The 19,168-nt window shown below is 43.7% G+C and overlaps 1 long non-coding RNA gene across 3 annotated transcripts in view; it reads left to right on the top strand.

Annotated features, from left to right (window-relative positions):
* Window positions 1–19,168, top strand: part of LOC122461205 — a 45,834-nt gene that overhangs the window by 7,338 nt on the left and 19,328 nt on the right. The window contains exon 4 of one of the 3 annotated variants that reach the window (XR_006283020.1): window positions 561–714. The exons of the other annotated variants lie outside the window; for them this stretch is intronic. This is a non-coding gene — a long non-coding RNA (uncharacterized LOC122461205). Of the gene's footprint in view, window positions 1–560; window positions 715–19,168 lie in introns of those variants that run through there. 3 annotated transcript variants of the gene reach the window in all.

Genomic DNA, 19,168 nt, shown 5'->3' with positions numbered 1-19,168 from the left:
AAACTCAAGAGGTAATGTTAAATTAGCAGAATATATTACACTAGCTTCAATTTGGCTAGAACACAGGATTCAGGGAGTGAGGATCAATTGTTGTTCTATTGAAAGTGATTTGCCCTGGAATTGCCCATTACTATGTGGCACCCTATATTTCTGAGAAATGTTCTATGGGATCTTTCTAATAATCAGAGGATTACAGAGGTTCAGTTTTGTCATGTCTGAAAGAACATGCAAGAACATGAGTATTTCTTTAGGTGTTACACTGGGTATGAATCCTAGGATATTGCGGTCTAAGAAAGCTGGCCCATGTGAACATCCGTGCTTGAAAAGGGACTTGTCTGTTACTAACTGATCAGTAGAATTTGGGCAACATCCTACATATGTCTGGTCTAAAAGATAGATGGAATTCAAGGATATATGATCGAACATCCCTGGCAGAGCTGTTGTTTGGTGCCAGCAGGGGAACGGTTGGAATAATGAGGAGGGCTTGGGCTCTCCAATTATCTATTTTGAATAAAATTGTCCACTCAAATATTTTCCCACTTTATGTTGTGACTTTGTAGCAGGATGGTGAATGGCAACAATGTCAGCACACAATAATATTGTGCAACAATATAATGACATGGAACAACATAGAACAGAGATTCTCAAACTGTGGTCTGAGGACCACCCGTGGTCCGCGAGCTCCATTCAGGTGGTCCGCGGATAGTTCCCTCTAAGGTGTGCGCCTGGGTGGCCCTTCGTTCTCTCGTGTGCTCCACTAATTAGATGCCTGGACTCTGGAGAAGATGCACATGTAAGGTCGTGGTGTTGGGGGGAATAGGGGGTAGGTGGAAGGAGACAGTGGGGTGAGAAGAGGGGGTGGGGGGAATTTGGGATATGCAGGGTTGCGGTGGCCAGAGAAAGAGGTGATTTTCTGCAGCTCCAGGGCTGTGACTGCCGGGGAGAGATGGCCATCCTTCCCAGCCTCAGCTCTGTGGCTGCTGTGGCGGCGGAGAGACCCCTCTCCTTCCCAGCCCCAGCTCAGGGACTGCTGCAGTGCAGGAAAGAGGGAGAGACCCCCCCTTCCTTCCTAGACTCAGCTCTGGGGCTGCCATGGCAGGGGAGAGAGGGCATATCCATTGCATTAGAAAGGTGTAAGTACTGATATTAAAATCTGAGTTGTGTGCTTTTATTTGTAGAACAAAAAAACGTTAATTATTATTAAGGTTTCTTTTATATAGCACTTTTATCTAAAGCGCTTTATAGTAGTTAAGCTAAATGTACAAACAACATTTGGAAAGATCATTAAGTGGCCCACCGAGACCCTCAGCAATTTTCAAGTGGTCCATGAAAAAAAACGTTTGAGAACCACTGACACAGAACTTCTCTGACTCCTTTATCTCCTTTCTCCCCTCAGTTGGAGCTCATAAAGCGATTACTTATGCTCTCAAATCCTATACTCTGTTTATGCAGCCAGGGCTACTAGTATTAGAACAGGTCATTTGTTTGAGGAAAGCAAGTTGAGTTTATGGTTACTGAATCAAGGGGGGATGAAAATAGATTAACTTGTAAGCCCAAAATTGAGGGTGAGTAGAAAACCAACCACGGCCTTTAAGCTTCATTAGAACCACTCATTTTTTTTGCCATGGTGATTTAACGTAATCCAGCTTGGAAATCTATGACTGAGCTATCAAAAGAAGAAAATGGGCCAAATTTTACCAAGACGCAATCCCAGTGAAACCCTGTTGGCTTCAACAGGGCTTTATATGGTGTATGTCAGCAAAGATCTTGCTCTTGATTTTTAAGGAACCCAGAATACTGGTTTACTTGCTGACTTTTAATATGCCATTTGCACAGTTGAGACTGGAGGCAGATCACTCAGATAGTAGGAAAAGGAAGAAATGGGACCTTCATTAAAAGCCTTTGATAAAATCCTTTTTGCCTTCTTCACTATTACACATCTGATAGATTGCTTCAGATCCCTGCTACAGTCCCTGAGTTAAATCCATCCCTCGTGTAAAACCCCTGTGGCCAATGAAATTACAGGAGGGATGAATTTGTCCTCTTATAGCATATGCCCACACATCATGCACTACCCAGAAGCAGTGAACTATACTTCAGCTACATCACTCCAAACCACCTGTTCTTCTTGTCAATAAAAAAGGGCTAAATGTTGCTGTAGTGTTATATTAGTTTCCTTTCCCTCTTCTAACAGTGTCGTTAGAAATAGTTCAGAAATGGGCTAAATTATGCTGTAGATTTTTTTCCTTTCTCCCCTAAATTCTACTTGTTTGCCACATCTCATCCTCTCACTCAGGGAAAATATTGACATCAATGTTCTGGAGTTAAAAACCTTCATAATCTGCCTTTGGATCAGTGTGCAGCAGAATCCATTCCACACTTCAGCTGTTTTGTCCCATGCTACATGGTTTGTCGCACATTGACAGGCATGACGGTGGATGGAAACCTCGGCTGAGGAGATGCAGCAATGAGGCCACATCAAGGGGAGGTTCTGGTCCACTGTCTCTCCATTTGAGACATACTGGGCAACATTCACCACAGTAAAGGCTTGACAAGGCCTTCTGCATCACAACAACCCCCTCTCAACTCCTTCAGACCAAATCGTCATGCCCGAATGGTTGAGTAAATGGTGCTGGGGAATGAGGCTGTAGTGGGAGTAGCTCTGTGCACCCATTATCCACCAGGCTAAGGGGCAGAGATCAGGAGGAGGTGCACTATGGCAGTTCTGGCTTTGCCCCCAAGTGCTGATGCACAGGGAGAACCCTACAGTAGGGATCTGTGTTGCACAGGGGTGGGAGTGCACAGTTCCCCAAAGGCTGGACTTGTTCTGCTGCCATGGGATCTTCTGCTGCTGTGGTGGCAGGATTTGTCCATTATCGTTTGCCTTAAGTGATGGGGAGGCCTTGCCAGCAACCTCTGTATAGGGTTGATTTTTCACTTGGCAAGTCTGATGCAAAGGCTGTGATGGGACAGAAAAATAAGGGAGGCCTTCAGAATTCCAAATCTGAGATATCTGGGAGCAATACTGAGGGAATGAAAGGCTTGCTGAAGAGATCACCAAAGAACTAATGCCACAATGAGCTGATGTGCCCAGGAAAGACTTTGACTAAAGACTGAGAAGTCATGTAGCTGAAGAAGGAATCTACAGTACTATATGGAGATTGAGATCGGTGACCTGTGAGCAAGTCTTGCTCTCTGGCCTGCTGCTTCCTCTGTGAAACTACATTGTTCACTGTGTGTATCTGTGTTATGTGTCTGACTGTTTTTAAAAAAGCATGGGCTCGGTTATCTAGCAGTATGGGCTTGAGAGACTGTAAAGGCAGTAGATCTCCATTTGCTTTCATTTCACTGGGTGAAAGCCTGGGAATTGTTTGTTCAGGATGTTCTTTTTCACAAGTGATAGTCAGATATTAAAATCAGGAAGAAATAAAATGCATTCACCATACACTTGTTCTTGTAGCCTCTATTTAAAGCCCAATAGATAGAACTATCAAACAGTCAGTTAAATAAATAATTTAAGCATTATCTAAAATATAGAAACTTTCCATGGAACTAAAGTTCTAGCCTGAAAAGTGCCTCTTAAAAATGGTGTCATAAGTTCCAGATTTAGCGCCTCAGGCCCTGATTCAGTAAGGAACTTCGGCACATGTGTGAAGTGAATAACACTTAAATCCTTAAAATTAATGTCTTTAAAGTTACATACGTTCTTAGGATCTTGGCTGAATCAAAGCCTCAGTGATTCCAAATCAGGGCTCCAATCCTGCGACTGCAGCTGCATGGACAAACCCTTCCGCAGGACCCCATTGAAGCTAGCAGAGTTGCACAGCTGCAGCAGGCTTGCTATATGGATGCAGTTGCAGGACCAGGGCTCCGTATTTGCTCTATTATGGGCCTGATTCTGATTTCTCTAATTTTGGCTTTACGATGGTGTAACTCTATTGCTTTAGTGGAGTAGCTCATGATTTACACCTGGTATAACTGAGATCAGAATCAGTCCCACAACCAGTAAAATGTTATTTGTTGTGGTTTTGGACAAACTCAAACTCAGTTTGGAATATGAAAGTCAAACTGGGTTCTTCCCTGCTTGTGGCCCATAGAAATTCTACAGGTCTAAGTTTGCCCTCCATCAGCTATCTGTAAAACTTGTCTGTCTTCTACACACTTACATGAATGCAACTGAGCATTGGATATAGCCTGGCATCTGACATTTAGCCAACAATTCTGAGGATGTGCAAGCCAAGGTAGAGTCCAGCTTATTCCCCTGTAAACTGTAATCTCTGCAGCATTCACTGGAGTAAAAAACTGAACACATAAATACATACAGACAGCAGGTTTCCTGAATCTGTTCTATTTTTACAGTAGAACTATACTTTAAAACTAACCTATAATGGGTTATGCTAAAATATAGGGAAATGGATTTCAAGATATTCGGTTGAAGTTTTAGTGGTACATGTGTAAAGGAATGTGCTATTACAGACACTGTTTTAGAATATTCTAGCTGAAAGTTCACACACTTGGGCACCTGTCCAGTAAACCATTTCGTTTTCTCCCTTTAGCAGTTAAGTTTATTTTTCAAATCGGGTCACTTCTGGCTCTTACAAGAAGGACAATTATGTTTTAATAAACTGGTAAAGTTTGCAACACTAAAAAGAGGGTAATTATGTAAACAAATATATGTGATTTTCGTTTTTAACTGTTAGAGTCAAACTACAGCTCATCTGTAGGCTGTCAGGAATTTCCAAAGAAGTTGATTTTTAAGTAAATGTGAATCATAAAAATTCTCATGCTTTAATGACTCCAGATTACTTGTCAGTTGGTTAATCAAGGAGTGAAAGATGATCTCATTTCCTTTAGGTATAATTCTGCTGCTCAGGTTATATTTTTTAAACCAACTGTCTTCCTGTCCTGTACTTAGCCTACTTAGTGTTGTTTCAGTGATCTTTTTTATTCCTGTTGGTGAAAGTATCAGAGTTTATCAGCTGTAGGTCCCTGGCCACTCTTGGGAAGCTGGTTGAGGTTGCATGTTTCTCCATGAATAGCTGTAATAATCTGCTTTTTAACCCTGAACAAATGCCAGTGTAATCAGTCTTAAGAACTTGCTTCACTCGAATCTAGAAACCAATGACTGTTTGCTCAGCTATTTTAGTGCAATGCCCAGATAGGAACGGGGCTTGAAAAATCAAAACAATATAATCCTGCTCAAGTACAGGTTTCAGAGTAGCAGCCGTGTTAGTCTGTATTCGCAAAAAGAAAAGGAGTACTTGTGGCACCTTAGAGACTAACAAATTTATTAGAGCATAAGCTTTTGTGAGCTACAGCTCACTTCATCGGATGCATTTGGTGGAAAAAACAGAGGGGAGATTGATATACACACACAGAGAACATGAAACAATGGGTTTATCATACACACTGTAAGGAGAGTGATCACTTAAGATAAGCCATCACCAGCAGCGGGGGAGGGGGGGAGGAAAGGAGGAAAACCTTTCATGGTGACAAGCAAGGTAGGCTATTTCCAGCAGTTAACAAGAATATCTGATGTTTCAGAGTAGCAGCCGTGTTAGTCTGTATTCTCAAAAAGAAAAGGAGTACTTGTGGCACCTTAGAGACTAACAAATTTATTAGAGCATAAGCTTTCGTGAGCTACAAGCTGTAGCTCACGAAAGCTTATGCTCTAATAAATTTGTTAGTCTCTAAGGTGCCACAAGTACTCCTTTTCTTTTTAAGAATATCTGAGGAACAGTGGGGGGTGGGGTGAGGACAAAGTCACAAAGTTCAGCCACCACCCATGAAAGCTAGAGGCATGTAGGTAGGAATAGCGGTCAGTAGGTTTCCGATATAGGGTGGTGGCTGAACTTTGTGACTTTGTCCTCACCCATAACTATTTCACATTTGGGGACAATGTATATCTTCAAATCAGCGGCACTGCGATGGGTACACGCATGGCCCCACAGTATGCTAACATTTTTATGGCTGACTTAGAACAACGCTTCCTCAGCTCTCGTCCCCTAATGCCCCTACTCTACTTGCGCTACATTGATGACATCTTCATCATCTGGACCCATGGAAAAGAAGCCCTTGAGGAATTCCACCATGATTTCAACAATTTCCATCCCACCATCAACCTCAGCCTGGACCAGTCCACACAAGAGATCCACTTCCTGGACACTACGGTGCTAATAAGCGATGGTCACATAAACACCACCCTATATCGGAAACCTACTGACCGCTATTCCTACCTACATGCCTCTAGCTTTCATCCAGATCATACCACACGATCCATTGTCTATAGCCAAGCTCTACGATATAACCGCATTTGCTCCAACCCCTCAGACAGAGACAAACACCTACAAGATCTCTATCATGCATTCCTACAACTACAATACCCACCTGCTGAAGTGAAGAAACAGATGGACAGAGCCAGAAGAGTACCCAGAAGTCACCTACTACAGGACAGGCCCAACAAAGAAAACAACAGAACGCCACTAGCCATCACCTTCAGCCCCCAACTAAAACCTCTCCAACGTATCATCAAGGATCTACAACCTATCCTGAAGGACGACCCATCACTCTCACAGATCTTGGGAGACAGGCCAGTCCTTGCTTACAGACAGCCCCCCAATCTGAAGCAAATATTCACCAGCAACCACACACCATACAACAGAACCACTAACCCAGGAACCTATCCTTGCAACAAAGCCCGTTGCCAACTCTGTCCACATATCTATTAGGGGACACCATCATAGGGCCTAATCACATCAGCCACACTATCAGAGGCTCGTTCACCTGCACATCTACCAATGTGATATATGCCATCATGTGCCAGCAATGCCCCTCTGCCATGTACATTGGTCAAACTGGACAGTCTCTACGTAAAAGAATGAATGGACACAAATCAGACGTCAAGAATTATAACATTCAAAAACCAGTTGGGGAACACTTCAATCTCTCTGGTCACTCGATTACAGGCCTAAGAGTGGCTATCCTTCAACAAAAAAGCTTCAAAACCAGACTCCAACGAGAGACTGCTGAATTGGAATTAATTTGCAAACTGGATACAATTAACTTAGGCTTGAATAGAGACTGGGAATGGATGAGTCATTACACAAAGTAAAACTATTTCCCCATGTTATTTCTCCCCCCCACCCCACCCCCCACTGTTCCTCAGATATTCTTGTTAACTGCTGGAAATAGCCTACCTTGCTTGTCACCATGAAAGGTTTTCCTCCTTTTCCCCCCATCCTGCTGCTGGTGATGGCTTATCTTAAGTGATCACTCTCCTTACAATGTGTGTATGATAAACCCATTGTTTCATGTTCTCCGTGTGTGTATATCAATCTCCCCTCTGTTTTTTCCACCAAATGCATCCGATGAAGTGAGCTGTAGCTCACGAAAGCTTATGCTCTAATAAATTTGTTAGTCTCTAAGGTGCCACAAGTACTCCTTTTTTTTTTTGCTCAAGTACAGTGTTGCTAGACACTTCAGCTGGAATTTTGAAAGAGGCTGAAAGGATTAGGAACCCATTTCCTTTGGAGGAAGTTGGGTGCCTAACTTCCTTGGGAAACCTTTGAAAATAAATCCCAGCCATCATTCTGATCTTATTCATTCTGCTTTGGAGCTTGGGTGTGTAAAGTGGGTATCTGAGGTGTGGCTTTTCTTCCTTGTTTTTCAGTATAGTGTTGCTGGGTGCTCTCACACTGCTGCCTGTTTTGCCCCAGAAGTGGCTGCATTGGTGGGTTGCTACATTGGTGCACAGTATATCTATCTTTAACCTATGGTGCATGGATTGTGACAAATGCCCAAAGCAGATTCAGTCTGTATACACTTCCAACCCTCTCTGGGGTTGATTGGGTTTGCGTAGATGCCTGAAAATGTGCAGAGCTGGGATAGTCACTTGTTTCTGTGCAAACTAATGTGCCATGCTATGATGAGTCAATTAATGTCTAAAGTCTGAGGTGCAGATGTTGGATCCAGTTATAAAACATCCCAAAATGTCTGCTTGTGTGCAGGCATGGGCCTATCTTTAGTTTAAAATCAGCTGGCCTATTGGGGGTGAGAACCCCATTTTGACTCTCCGAGGCCAGAAAGAAAGCAAGACAAACAGAAACATACAGAGAGTCTTTTGGTGAGTCAGCTGTCCTGCTGTAAACTCTGTAAGGCAGTTTTTCAGCTATGTTCACATACCCTATACTGCTCTGAAAAAAGCACACTGAAACCAAGCATTTGGAAACTTACAGGAGTTTCGCAGAAAGAGCTGATGGGGAGCATTGTGTATGCAGAGTTTCAGCCAATCAGAAAGCTGTAACCTGCACTGAAAATGACAAATTGGGTCAGAACCAGATGCCAATTTACTTCCCCAGCCCCCAAATTCTTGATGCTGGGGCATCTCCATTCTGAGACCATTGCAGCAGGAACAAGGAGATTCAGTGAAGGATGAGAAGCAAACAAACCTCCCAGGGTGAGATCTATAAGGCAAGTCCTAGTAGTAATATAACTGGGGAGGCAGCCTAACTCCAGCTGTTCATGCTATACAAACACTGGGCACTGTTCTCTTCAAGAGATCCTCATCCCGGACGCCATTAGAGACTCCATTCCTCCCTGCTTGCCCAAGCAGCAGGCCCTCACCCAGCAAAGGACCACAAATGCCTAGACTAACCTAGGTTGGTCTGCCCACGGGGCAGGAAGCACTGACCTTGTGGGCCACCTAGCCAACCAGTACCAACACCATAGCAGGTGTCCTGGTAGAGAGGCAGCTTCACAAGTAGTAATAGTTCCTACCATACCTGAAGAAGAATCCTCTTTCAGAAGCCTTTGCTGGCCTGCAGGGAGGAAAAAGTGTGGTCGTTAGCTCTTACCCGTCCACCCTCTCAGGTGGAATTCAGAGTTGTAACAACAGTCTCCAGTGGAGACTTGTCTGCCCTGATGGCAGGAGTTGGTGTGTGTTAATTCTTCCCAGCTCCCTTGAACTGCAGAGCTCTGTCAACAGCTGCAGACTGGAACTAGATTTATATGTATGTAAAAGGATTATTTTGATTGTAAATCAATCAAGTGCCTTTGAAATGGGCCCCAATCCAAACTTCTAAAGAAATAGAACATCTAACCAGAGTATGCAGAAAAATATGTTTGTATTATGTGTATTACTATGGTGCCCAGGGCCGGCTCTAGGCACCAGCAAAGCAAGCAGGTGCTTGGGGTGGCACACTTGTAGGGGCAGCATTCGGGCCATCCTTTTCTTTTTTTTCTTTTTTGCTTGGGAGCCGGCCCTGCAGGCGCTCACCCAGGTAGATGCTGTGGTTCATGCCACCAGCGGGCTCCAACACATGGAGCACGGGACGCTTGGGCTGGGGGCCGCCCCGTGAGGTGTACGGAGGAGCCGTCTGCAAGTGTTGCAGAGCGGCCGCACCCCCCAGCGCCGCAGCCGGGGCTGGGCGAAGTGTCCCAAGCCACTCAGGGGCTGCAGCAGGGCGGCCAGGAGCAGCAGCAACAGCAGGGCCATAGAGGGGACCGGTGCCTGGGGTGCTGCCATGCGGGGCCCACATCCCACTCTCTGGGGCTCTGCTGGCCGCTCCCTCTGGGGCTGCCCTGCCCTGGCTTCTGAGCGCCCTGCCCGGGCGGTCCCCCCGGCTCTTCCCTCCAGATTTCCAGCCAGTCCTGGAGGTGGGAGCCCCAGCTGGAGGGACTCTGGGCTGAGGAGCATCCCGGGAGTCCCGCTGCTTACCCCGACCCTGCCAGTGCCGGACTGGCTGGAGCAGGCAGAATCAGGGCCCCCTGAATGCCAGAAAGGAGTTGGAGGGATGCAGCCACCGCCCCTGCTAGTGTCATGAGCGGGATGCTTATGACCTGCCCTGGGAGCGAGTTACCAGTGATCCAGGGCTGGGGTGGCAGAGGGGTGCAGGGGGAGGTGGGGGGGTGGCACTGGTGGGGGGAAGGGGAGAACCCAGACCTGGGGCAGCAGGGGGTGTTGGGGGGAGCCCAGGGCTGGGGTGGGGGGCAGCCCCAAATTTTTTTCTTGGGGTGGCAAAAAACCTAGAGCCGGCCCTGATGGTGCCTGGGGGCCCTAGTCACGGACCGGGGCTGCATGGTGCTAGGCACTATACAAAAAAGACAGAGACCGTTCCTGCCCTAAAGAGCTTACAATCTAATTCTAGAATGAGACAACAGTTGATACAGTACAGGCTGATGTTCTAGGAAACTACGAGATGATATTGGTCAGCATGATGGACAGTTGTCTCAGCATACCAGTGCCCTAAACATGGACAAGATTATTTTGCAGGCATCACAGAACAGGAGTGTTTTGAAGAAGGATAATGAGGCAGCTTTACAGCTGTTGGCAGGGAGCTGCTCCCAAGTGTCAGTGGCAACATGGGAGAAAGCACAAAGGTCTTCCTGTGTACCACTTCTGCCAAGTGCTGTTGGCAGCACAAGGGCAGATTGAATTGTCTAGTGGTTGCTTCTGAAAACTTAACAAATAATACCAGCTCAAGCCCCATTCCAGAAACCTGGGAAAACTGAACCCCCCCCCCCATCCTCTGGGTGCTTTTGACAGGTAATATTGCCCCTGCGCAAGCTCTGAGTCCATAGTACAACAAGGAAAACTTTATTATGGGGAAAAGGGGGCACAGAATAAACAGCCAGAAATAGTTAATAAATATAGACTGATATTTTTGATTAAGTAAGGCTCACCCTTCCCCTCACACCCCCCAGGAGTCATGGCAGTATTTGTAAACAGCAATTTAATAAGGTGTTTGTTGCTGTAGAGAAGGGGGAGCCAGTGGAAGTATGCAAGGAGACTCATAACATGGTCAAAGCAATGGGCAAGGAAAATGATCTTCACAGCAGCATTCTGACTGGATATGAATGGGGCAAGATGGCCTTTATCAAGGCCAGAGAGAAGGATGCTGCAGTAATCAAGAGGCAAGGTGATTAGAACTTGGATGGGAGTTTTAGCCATATGGATGGATAGGAAAGGCTGTATCTTAGAGATGTTATCCAGAAAGAATCTGCAAGATTTAGAAAGAGCCTAGATGTGAGGCTCTAGAGAGAGGTTTTAGGAGAAGATAATTACCATATTATAGGCCTGTGTGACAGACAGGATTGCAGTGGTGTCCTCAGTGACTGAGAGAGGAGAAAATGGGCAGGGCTTGAGGGGGAAGATTAAACGGGTTTATTTTTTAGGGATGTTGAGCTTGAGCTGACTGCTAGACATCCACAAGATGTCAGAGATTTTTAGGTTGGATGGAAAAAGACAGGTCTGGAGTAGAGAGGAAGATCTGTGAATTGTCAGCAGAGATGGTAATTGGATGATGTTACCCATAGATAAGGTATAAAAGGAGAAGAGAAAGGGACCAAGGACATAGCTCTGTAGAATCCCCACAGAAAGTTAGAGAAGAGATAAGGAGGATCCTCTGAAGGAGGAATTACAGAGGTAGGAGGAGACCCAGGAGAGGATCGTTGTGGAAGCCAAGGGAGGGCAGTTTTCAAGAGCATGGTTGATTGGGTCAAAGGCAGCTGATAGATCAAGGAGAATGATGATGAATTACTGCTTCTGAGCTTTGGCTAGAAGAAGTCATTGGAGACTTTGGCAAGAGCAATTTCGATGGAGTGCAAGGGATGGCAGCCAGAGGGTCTGAGATGGAAGGGAGGAACTCCAAATAGCAATTGTAAACTGTGTCTTTAAGGAGCTTAGAGATGAAAGGGAGAAGGCGATTGGGCAGTAGTTGGAGAGGCAAGTGAGGTCAAGGGTAGTATTTTTTAAGATGGGAGAGACTAACGTTTTGTAAAATTGTGGGTTGGGGATTGGGGTGGAGAGCGAGAGTTTCCCTAACTTTATTATAAAATTTGCTGAGATTTTCCCCTCAGTTTCAGTGGAAAATCTGCCTGTTTCATTTTTTCCCCCTCAGCACACTGGTGGTTATTCATGTTGCAGTCTAACAGGAAAGCTATGCCAGAGCCGCTAGGCTAATGGAAACTGGTGAACGAAAAAAAGCAGAATTTTCCTGTAGTTGTAATATTTATTTCTTACCTATCCCTTGAAACACAATTCAATTCAATGGAAGTGCTTGCAAGAATCAGGAATGTGAATAAGGAATACAGAACCAACTCCAAGTTACTGTGTTATGCTCATTAAAATGTTGTACATAGTATTGAAGCAGATATTAGGACAGGAGGGTCCTAGTCTTGCTGCCACTGATTTCAGTGGAACAGGACTGGTCTCCAAAATATCTGGTAGAATCAGAAGCCCAGATGCTGATTTCAATTGCTTTGTTTATAAATCCAATCACTCCACTTATGTAATTGGCGTTACTCTGGATTTATACTTGTGTAACAAGGAAGAGAATCTGACCTAGGGTATCTAGGCACTTAGAACCCTCTTTTCCTGTCTCCACAAACAATAAAAAAACCCTTTATAATCCATACCACCCCTAACATGACAGAGCGCAATGCACTAGCATGGCTTTTCTTGTCTATATATCCCCTGTGGCAGCTAATCCCATGCCTAGCTACAGCGATGTAGTGATGGACTCTTACCCAATCCCCTTCTAGCTGAGAGATCCCTTTTGAAGAGGGAGAGGAGCAGGAATAAAGATAACATTTTATAAAAGTGCTGCTTCCCTCGCCTTCTTTGCTAATGTTACTATTTCAGTCGCTGTGGAGTGCTCTTCCTTGTGGTGAAAGAGGTTCATTTAGGTTAGGAGTTGAGTTAAAACTGCTGCTTTTGGCATTTGGCTACAGGGTTTTCTGTTGACTTAAAAGTGTAGGAGCATATTATAAAACTCAGTAAAAACACTTCATAAAACTTACAGTTTGGTCCTAAACAAATAGCCTTATACCCCTATTATCTTTACAGAAATGGCAAAATCAATACAGGAGCTTTGGGTAAATTTTTTTCAAAAGAACTTAACATCTCATTTTCAGAAGTAACTTAGGCACTCAAAGGCTACATACCATTTTCAAGTCAATGGAACATATGCTCCCAAGTCACTTGGACAGTTTTGAAAATTTTACTTTTTGGCTTTTCTTGCACTGCTTGGCATTAACTGTCTAATGGTGTTTTCTCTGTCCTTCCCACGGTGATTCATATTAAAAAAAAATGTATACTGTCTTTGGATCTTGTGGTGCACACAGGATGTAACTTATATCATCTAACATTTTTTCCTACCTTAAATAATCACTGAGAAGAACTAATCCTACTCTAAATGAGTGAGAAATCACAGGAAAAGAGGATAAACAGACACATGTTGCAAAACCAAAGGAAATCCATGTTCAAGTTGTGGTATTAAGCAGAAAAAATATATATACTTTTTGCTTTTGGAAGCAATAGGTTCCAGGAAATAGAGCATGGAACTAAGGGTCAGGGCAGCTGGGTGCTGTTCCTGGTTTTGTCACTGACTGCATGTATCTTTTGTGTGCTTACCCTCTTTGCACGTCACTATACATACCTGCCAAATGGCAACAATGAGTTAACTCTCCCTTAAGAAGTTCTTTGAGTATTGAGCTGTTGGTAAGTACAGAAGTATTATGGTACTCTTACACAGCTTTTGGAGTGATTTGGGATATGGTGGAGAATGTGTCCTCGAGAGCAGGCAGTATCTCCAAAAAAAATCTGTACCTGGAACCTAGATGTGTTGAAAGTAGGGCTGTCAATTAAACACAGTTAACTCACGTGATTAACTCAAAAAAATTAATCATGATTTAAAAAATTAATTGCGATCAATCGCAATTTTAATAGCATTGTTAAACAATAGAATACCAATTGAAATTTATTAAATATTTGTGGATGTTTTTCTACATTTTCACATATATTAATTTCAATTATAACGCAGAATTCAAAGTGTACAGTGCTCACTTTATATTACTATTTTTAATTAAAAATATTTGCACGGTAAAAATGATAAACAAAAGAAATCATACAAGTACTGAAGGGCAATCTCTTTATTGTGAAAGTGCAACTTACAAATGTAGATTTTTTTGTTACATAACTGCACTCAAAAACAAAACAATGTAAAACTTTAGAGCTTACAAGTCCATTCAGTCCTACTTGTTATTCAGCCAATCGCTAAGACAAACAAGTTTGTTTACATTTACTGGAGATCATGCTGCTCGCTTCTTATTTACAATGTCACCTGAAAGTGAGAACAGGCGTTCGCATGGCACTGTTGTAGCCAGCATTGTAAGATATTTATATGCCAGATGTGCTAAACATTCGTATGCCCCTTCATGTTTTGGCCACCGTTCCAGAGAACATGCTTCCATGCTGATGACGCTCATTAAAAAAAATGCGTTAATTAAATTTGTGACTGAACTCCCTGGGGGAGAGTTGTATGTCTCCTACTCTGTTCTACCTGCATTATGCCATATATTTCTTACTATAGCAGTCTCGGATGATGACCCAGCATATGTTCATTTTAAGAACACTTTCACAGCAGATTTGACAAAACGCAAAGAAGATACCAATCTGACATTTCTAAAGATAGCTACAGTGCTCGACCCAAGGTTTAAGAATCTGAAGTGCCTTCCAAAATCTGCGAGGGATGAGGTGTGGAACATGTTTTCAGAAGTCTTAAAAGAGCAACACACTGATGCGGAAACTATAGAACCCAAACAAGAAAATCAACCTTCTGCTGGTGGCATCTCACTGAGATGATGGAAAATGAACATGCGTCAGTCTGCACTGCTTTGGATCTTTATCGAGCAGAACCCATCATCACCATGGACGCATGTCCTTTCAAATGGTGGGTGAAGCATGAAGGGATGTATGAATCTTTAGCGCATCTGGCAGGTAAATATCTTGTGACGCCTGCTACAACAGCACCCTGTGAACACCTGTTCTCACTTTCAGGTGGCATTGTAAACAAGAAATGGTCAGCATTGTCTCCTGCAAATTTAAACAAACTTGTTTGACTGAGCGATTGGCTGAACAAGAAGTAGGACTGAGTGGGCTTGTAGGCTCTAAAGTTTTACATTGTTTTATTTTTGAATTCAGTTATTTTTTGTACAAAGTTCAACTTTCATGATAAAGAGATTGCACTACAGTACTAGTATTTGGTGAATTGAAAAATACTATTTTTTTGTTTTTTACAATGCAAATATTTGTATTAAAAACTTGGGTGAAAGTAACTTAAAGGACTTACCTGTACGCTGGAGTCCTGAGCAGGGCTGGGGCCTCAACCAGAAGAGGCAGGGCCTTTAGAGCCCCAGGCCCTTTAAATCAGGATGCAGTAGAGGCAGCTCAGAGCACCAGCCCTTTAAATCACCACTGGAGCTACCAGCTCCAGAGCCCTGGGCCCTTTAAATTGCTGCCCGAGTCCTGCTGCTGGAGCTGCAGGGTAGCACCGGTGGTGATTTGAAGGGCCAGGGGCTCCTGGCTGCTGCTACCCACAGTGGAGCCCTGGTCCCTTTAAATCGCCAAGAGAGCCCCAGGGCTCCTGGCCACCTCCGCTACCTGGGGGCTCCAGCAGTGGGGCTCTGGCAGCAACTTAAAGGGCCTGTGGCTCCAGCCACTGCCGGGCGCCCCAGGCCCTTTAAATCACCGCCTGGGGAAGCTGGTCCGGTATGGCGCACCGGCTCTTGACAGTATGCCGTACCGGACCGTAATGGGTTACTTTCACCTCTGATTAAAAATAAATATAAAGTGAGCACTGTACACTTTGTATTCTGTGTTGTAATTGAAATCAATATATTTGAAAATGCAGAAAACATCCAAAAATATTTAAATAAATGATATTCTATTATTGTTTAACATCGTTATTAATATGTTTAATCTCTTGACAGCCCTACTTGAAAGGTAAAGGAGAAACCATACATCATATTCAGGTTTTTAATAAAGGCTGTGGAACATTTCCAGAATTTATTAGAAGCTTTGAAACAGAGTGATGCATGACTCTACAAGCAGGTGTTTCCAGATGGTACACTTCCAGTGTCATTAGCAGGCCAAATTCAGCTCTTGTACAATTGCGAACAACCCCCATTAGCGCCAAATATAGTCCAGAAGCTGTAGTTTAGTTAAGAATTGCAGCTTGCCAGGAAGTTTGAAAACACCTGTTGGTATGATGTGTAAATTTTCAGGAATGATGCTGTGAGATATGGGTTGGAGATAATAAGGATGTTGCAGACAACAATTCCATCCTTTCTGGGGCTGATGGCAAGATTGCTCTATTAAGGAAAATAAAAAAATTAAGCCACCTTTATTAGACTCTTTTGGCAAAGATGCTACAGACATTCTCACTAAAAGAGTCTTCCACAAAGTTGATCCACATTTCCCAATTCTTCCACAAAGAGGAATATTTCTGGGAATACGCTGAAGGATCAACACTTGTCAGGGCATGTAGGGCAGCTGAGAAGAAACAAAAGCTTCCTAAAAGAGCAGAAAAGAAATATAAATCCAGGAGAAGGAGTAAAAGACCAAAGAAAAGGAAACTGATATTCAATTCTTATAAGGAAGAACATCTTTGGAAGCATTAAGTGTTTAGAATGGCTGGGAAAAGTTTCCCCAAAGATCAATAAATTCCCAGGCTCTAGTACTACAAATGCTGCTGAAAGGCATCATCATCCTATCTTTCTACAACATGACAGAGTCTCTTGGCCATGGAATGTGAGCTTATCGGGATATAGCCCCAGCTATCTGCCGTTCCCCATCTTGGAGGTCTGTCCCAAATGCTCTCACAGGCTCTTCAGTTGTGCTGAGGATGTGAGGTCTAGCAAGGAAAAGCTTTTGCTTTTACAATCCCACATGGGATTGTAGTAACAATGGATCTTATCCATAGTCAGTGTGCACTGTATTCTTGAATGCAGTGGTGCACTCCTGACTGATTATTGTTTTACCGTATTACTACCATCCTGCTTAGTGGAATCTGTGTTCTCTAGCAGTGGACTCTTTTGATGCATCATACTGGGTCCTTAGGATTCCTGTAGGCTAAAGTATGTTATTGTAGTGGCCATGGAAGATGCCCCAGTGACCTCCCTAATGGCTGACATCCTCAGCGCACTGCTTGCATCATAGGTAGCAGCACTCCTCACTCTGCTTGCACAAGCACAAAGCAGCTTCTGGCTGAGACAAGCTTGGCGCAGCTTCTGGCTGAGACAAGCTTGGCACAGCTTCTAAGTGGCTTACATACAACCTGCTCTTTTGGCTCATCTTAGGCTCGAGTCTCCGTTTACGGAGTGTTCAGGGCGCACACGCATAGTACAGTCACTGTCTGGAGAAACTCATTAATAGGGTTATTCCAGCATCACTGATCCTCCAGTGCTTGTGCACCAGAAACTCCTATTAACTGCAATGAGGAAATTTGAATGCACTATCATGGTAGGATTGGGCCTTCCTGTCTGGCCATGAGCTGGCTGATGTAAGACATCCCACAGGCATCCAGGCATCCCACAGCTCCATTTGTGAGGAGCCTTGGTTATAAATTGGGTTAGCTCAGTCTCCAGCTGTTTCAATCCTTGGCCTCGCTTAGGGACACAAAAATTAGTAAGCACTAGTTAGAGAATATCGTTTGAGGAAGTTTTGGATTCTTTACCAGGATCTCTTATGGAGACAAAAAAGAAAAGGAGTACTTGTGGCACCTTAGAGACTAACAAATTTATTTGAGCATAAGCTTTCATGAGCTACAACTCATTTCATCGGATGCATCCGATGAAGTGAGCTGTAGCTCACGAAAGCTTATGCTCAAATAAATTTGTTAGTCTCTAAGGTGCCACAAGTACTCCTTTTCTTTTTTGCGAATACAGACTAACACGGATGCTACTCTGAAACCTGTTATTATGGAGACAGTTAAATTGATTTAAAAAAGCCAGCAAAGGGGGAACAGCTAGAGTTGGGTAAACAGTGAAAAATTCATACGTTAGGATCTCAAACACTCCTAACTTATAACTTTATTTCAAAAACATGTTCCTAATCCTTTCCAACTGCTTTTTTTTTTTTGCAAGCATTTATATGAGCAAAATTTTCTTCACAGGAATTATAAAAGGGCAGTCAAATTCCAGGGGAGGTTGCCTGGACTTGGCAGGATTGCAGGAACAAGTTATATATCCTGTACAGCTATGGTTGTTTGTGCTGGCGTGCCAGCACCACCTCAGTGAAAATGTGCTGTTTAACCATTTAGAGCCAGCCACCTACCATGCAGGGAGCCAGAGGCTGTGATCTTTCCTTTTTTATATCAAGGGACAAATACATTTATCAGCATCAGTAACCAGACACATTTGAGCTGGGGCGTGGGTGTGTGCGCATGTGTATCTAGGAGTTATTTAAAAAGAAGAGTTCTTCAACCAAAGTTACAGATAAAAGTATAACTCTCCCAGAAAAGTTTGGCTAATCTCTTTGTAATATGAGATAACCATGCCAGCTGTTAAGTAAGATGACTACTTTCTTAGAAGTATCAGAGAGGTAGCCGTGTTAGTTTGGATCTGTAAAAGTGGCAAAGAGTCCTGTGGCACCTTATAGACTAACAGATGTATTGGAGCATAAGCTTTCGTGGGTGAATACCCACTTCGTCGGATGCATACATGCACCCATGAAAGCTTATGCTGTGCATCCGACGAAGTGGGATTCACCCTCGAAAGCTTATGCTCCATTATGTCTGTTAGTCTATAAGGTGCCATCAGGACTCTTTGCCTCTCTTAGAAGTGCATTCCTTAAAGTGTCTTGGAGAAGGCACAGGACACAAAAGACAGATAATGTTGCCTTCCTTTGCCTTTTTTCCTGTATTTGAAATGACTGAGTTTTCCTTGCTGTAAGACGTGAACAGCACCTAACAGAGCAACAGTATATATTTGCATAACCCTCTTCAAATTTTTTGTGTAATACGACAGGATATTTCATTTCAAATACTTCTTCTGTACCTATTGAAAACCTATATGTCTTGCACCCATATCCTTTCTGTGATATCCTTAGCTAAGCAGCCTCAAATCTAATCAGTACTTGGAAATACCACATCCAAAAATCCAAAGTCCTGCAGGAAGTGGTGTTGGTGATTCAGTAGATGGCACTCTGCCCTCTGAGTCAGTGTTGAACCAACGCCCCAGCATGGTTTTAGGGGGTGTAAGATGTAAAACTGAGGTCCTGTCCACATGTGATCACTGGCAGATTCATCAACACTACTGATGACAGCAAAGATATTGGCCACAACATTCTGGCCAGATTCCAGCTTGGAGTAGATATTTTCTGCCTTCTTTT

Source organism: Dermochelys coriacea, chromosome 7 (assembly GCF_009764565.3).
Source record: "Dermochelys coriacea isolate rDerCor1 chromosome 7, rDerCor1.pri.v4, whole genome shotgun sequence".
NCBI classification, from domain to species: Eukaryota; Metazoa; Chordata; order Testudines; family Dermochelyidae; genus Dermochelys; species Dermochelys coriacea.
This window is presented reverse-complemented; position numbering and strand designations above follow the sequence as displayed.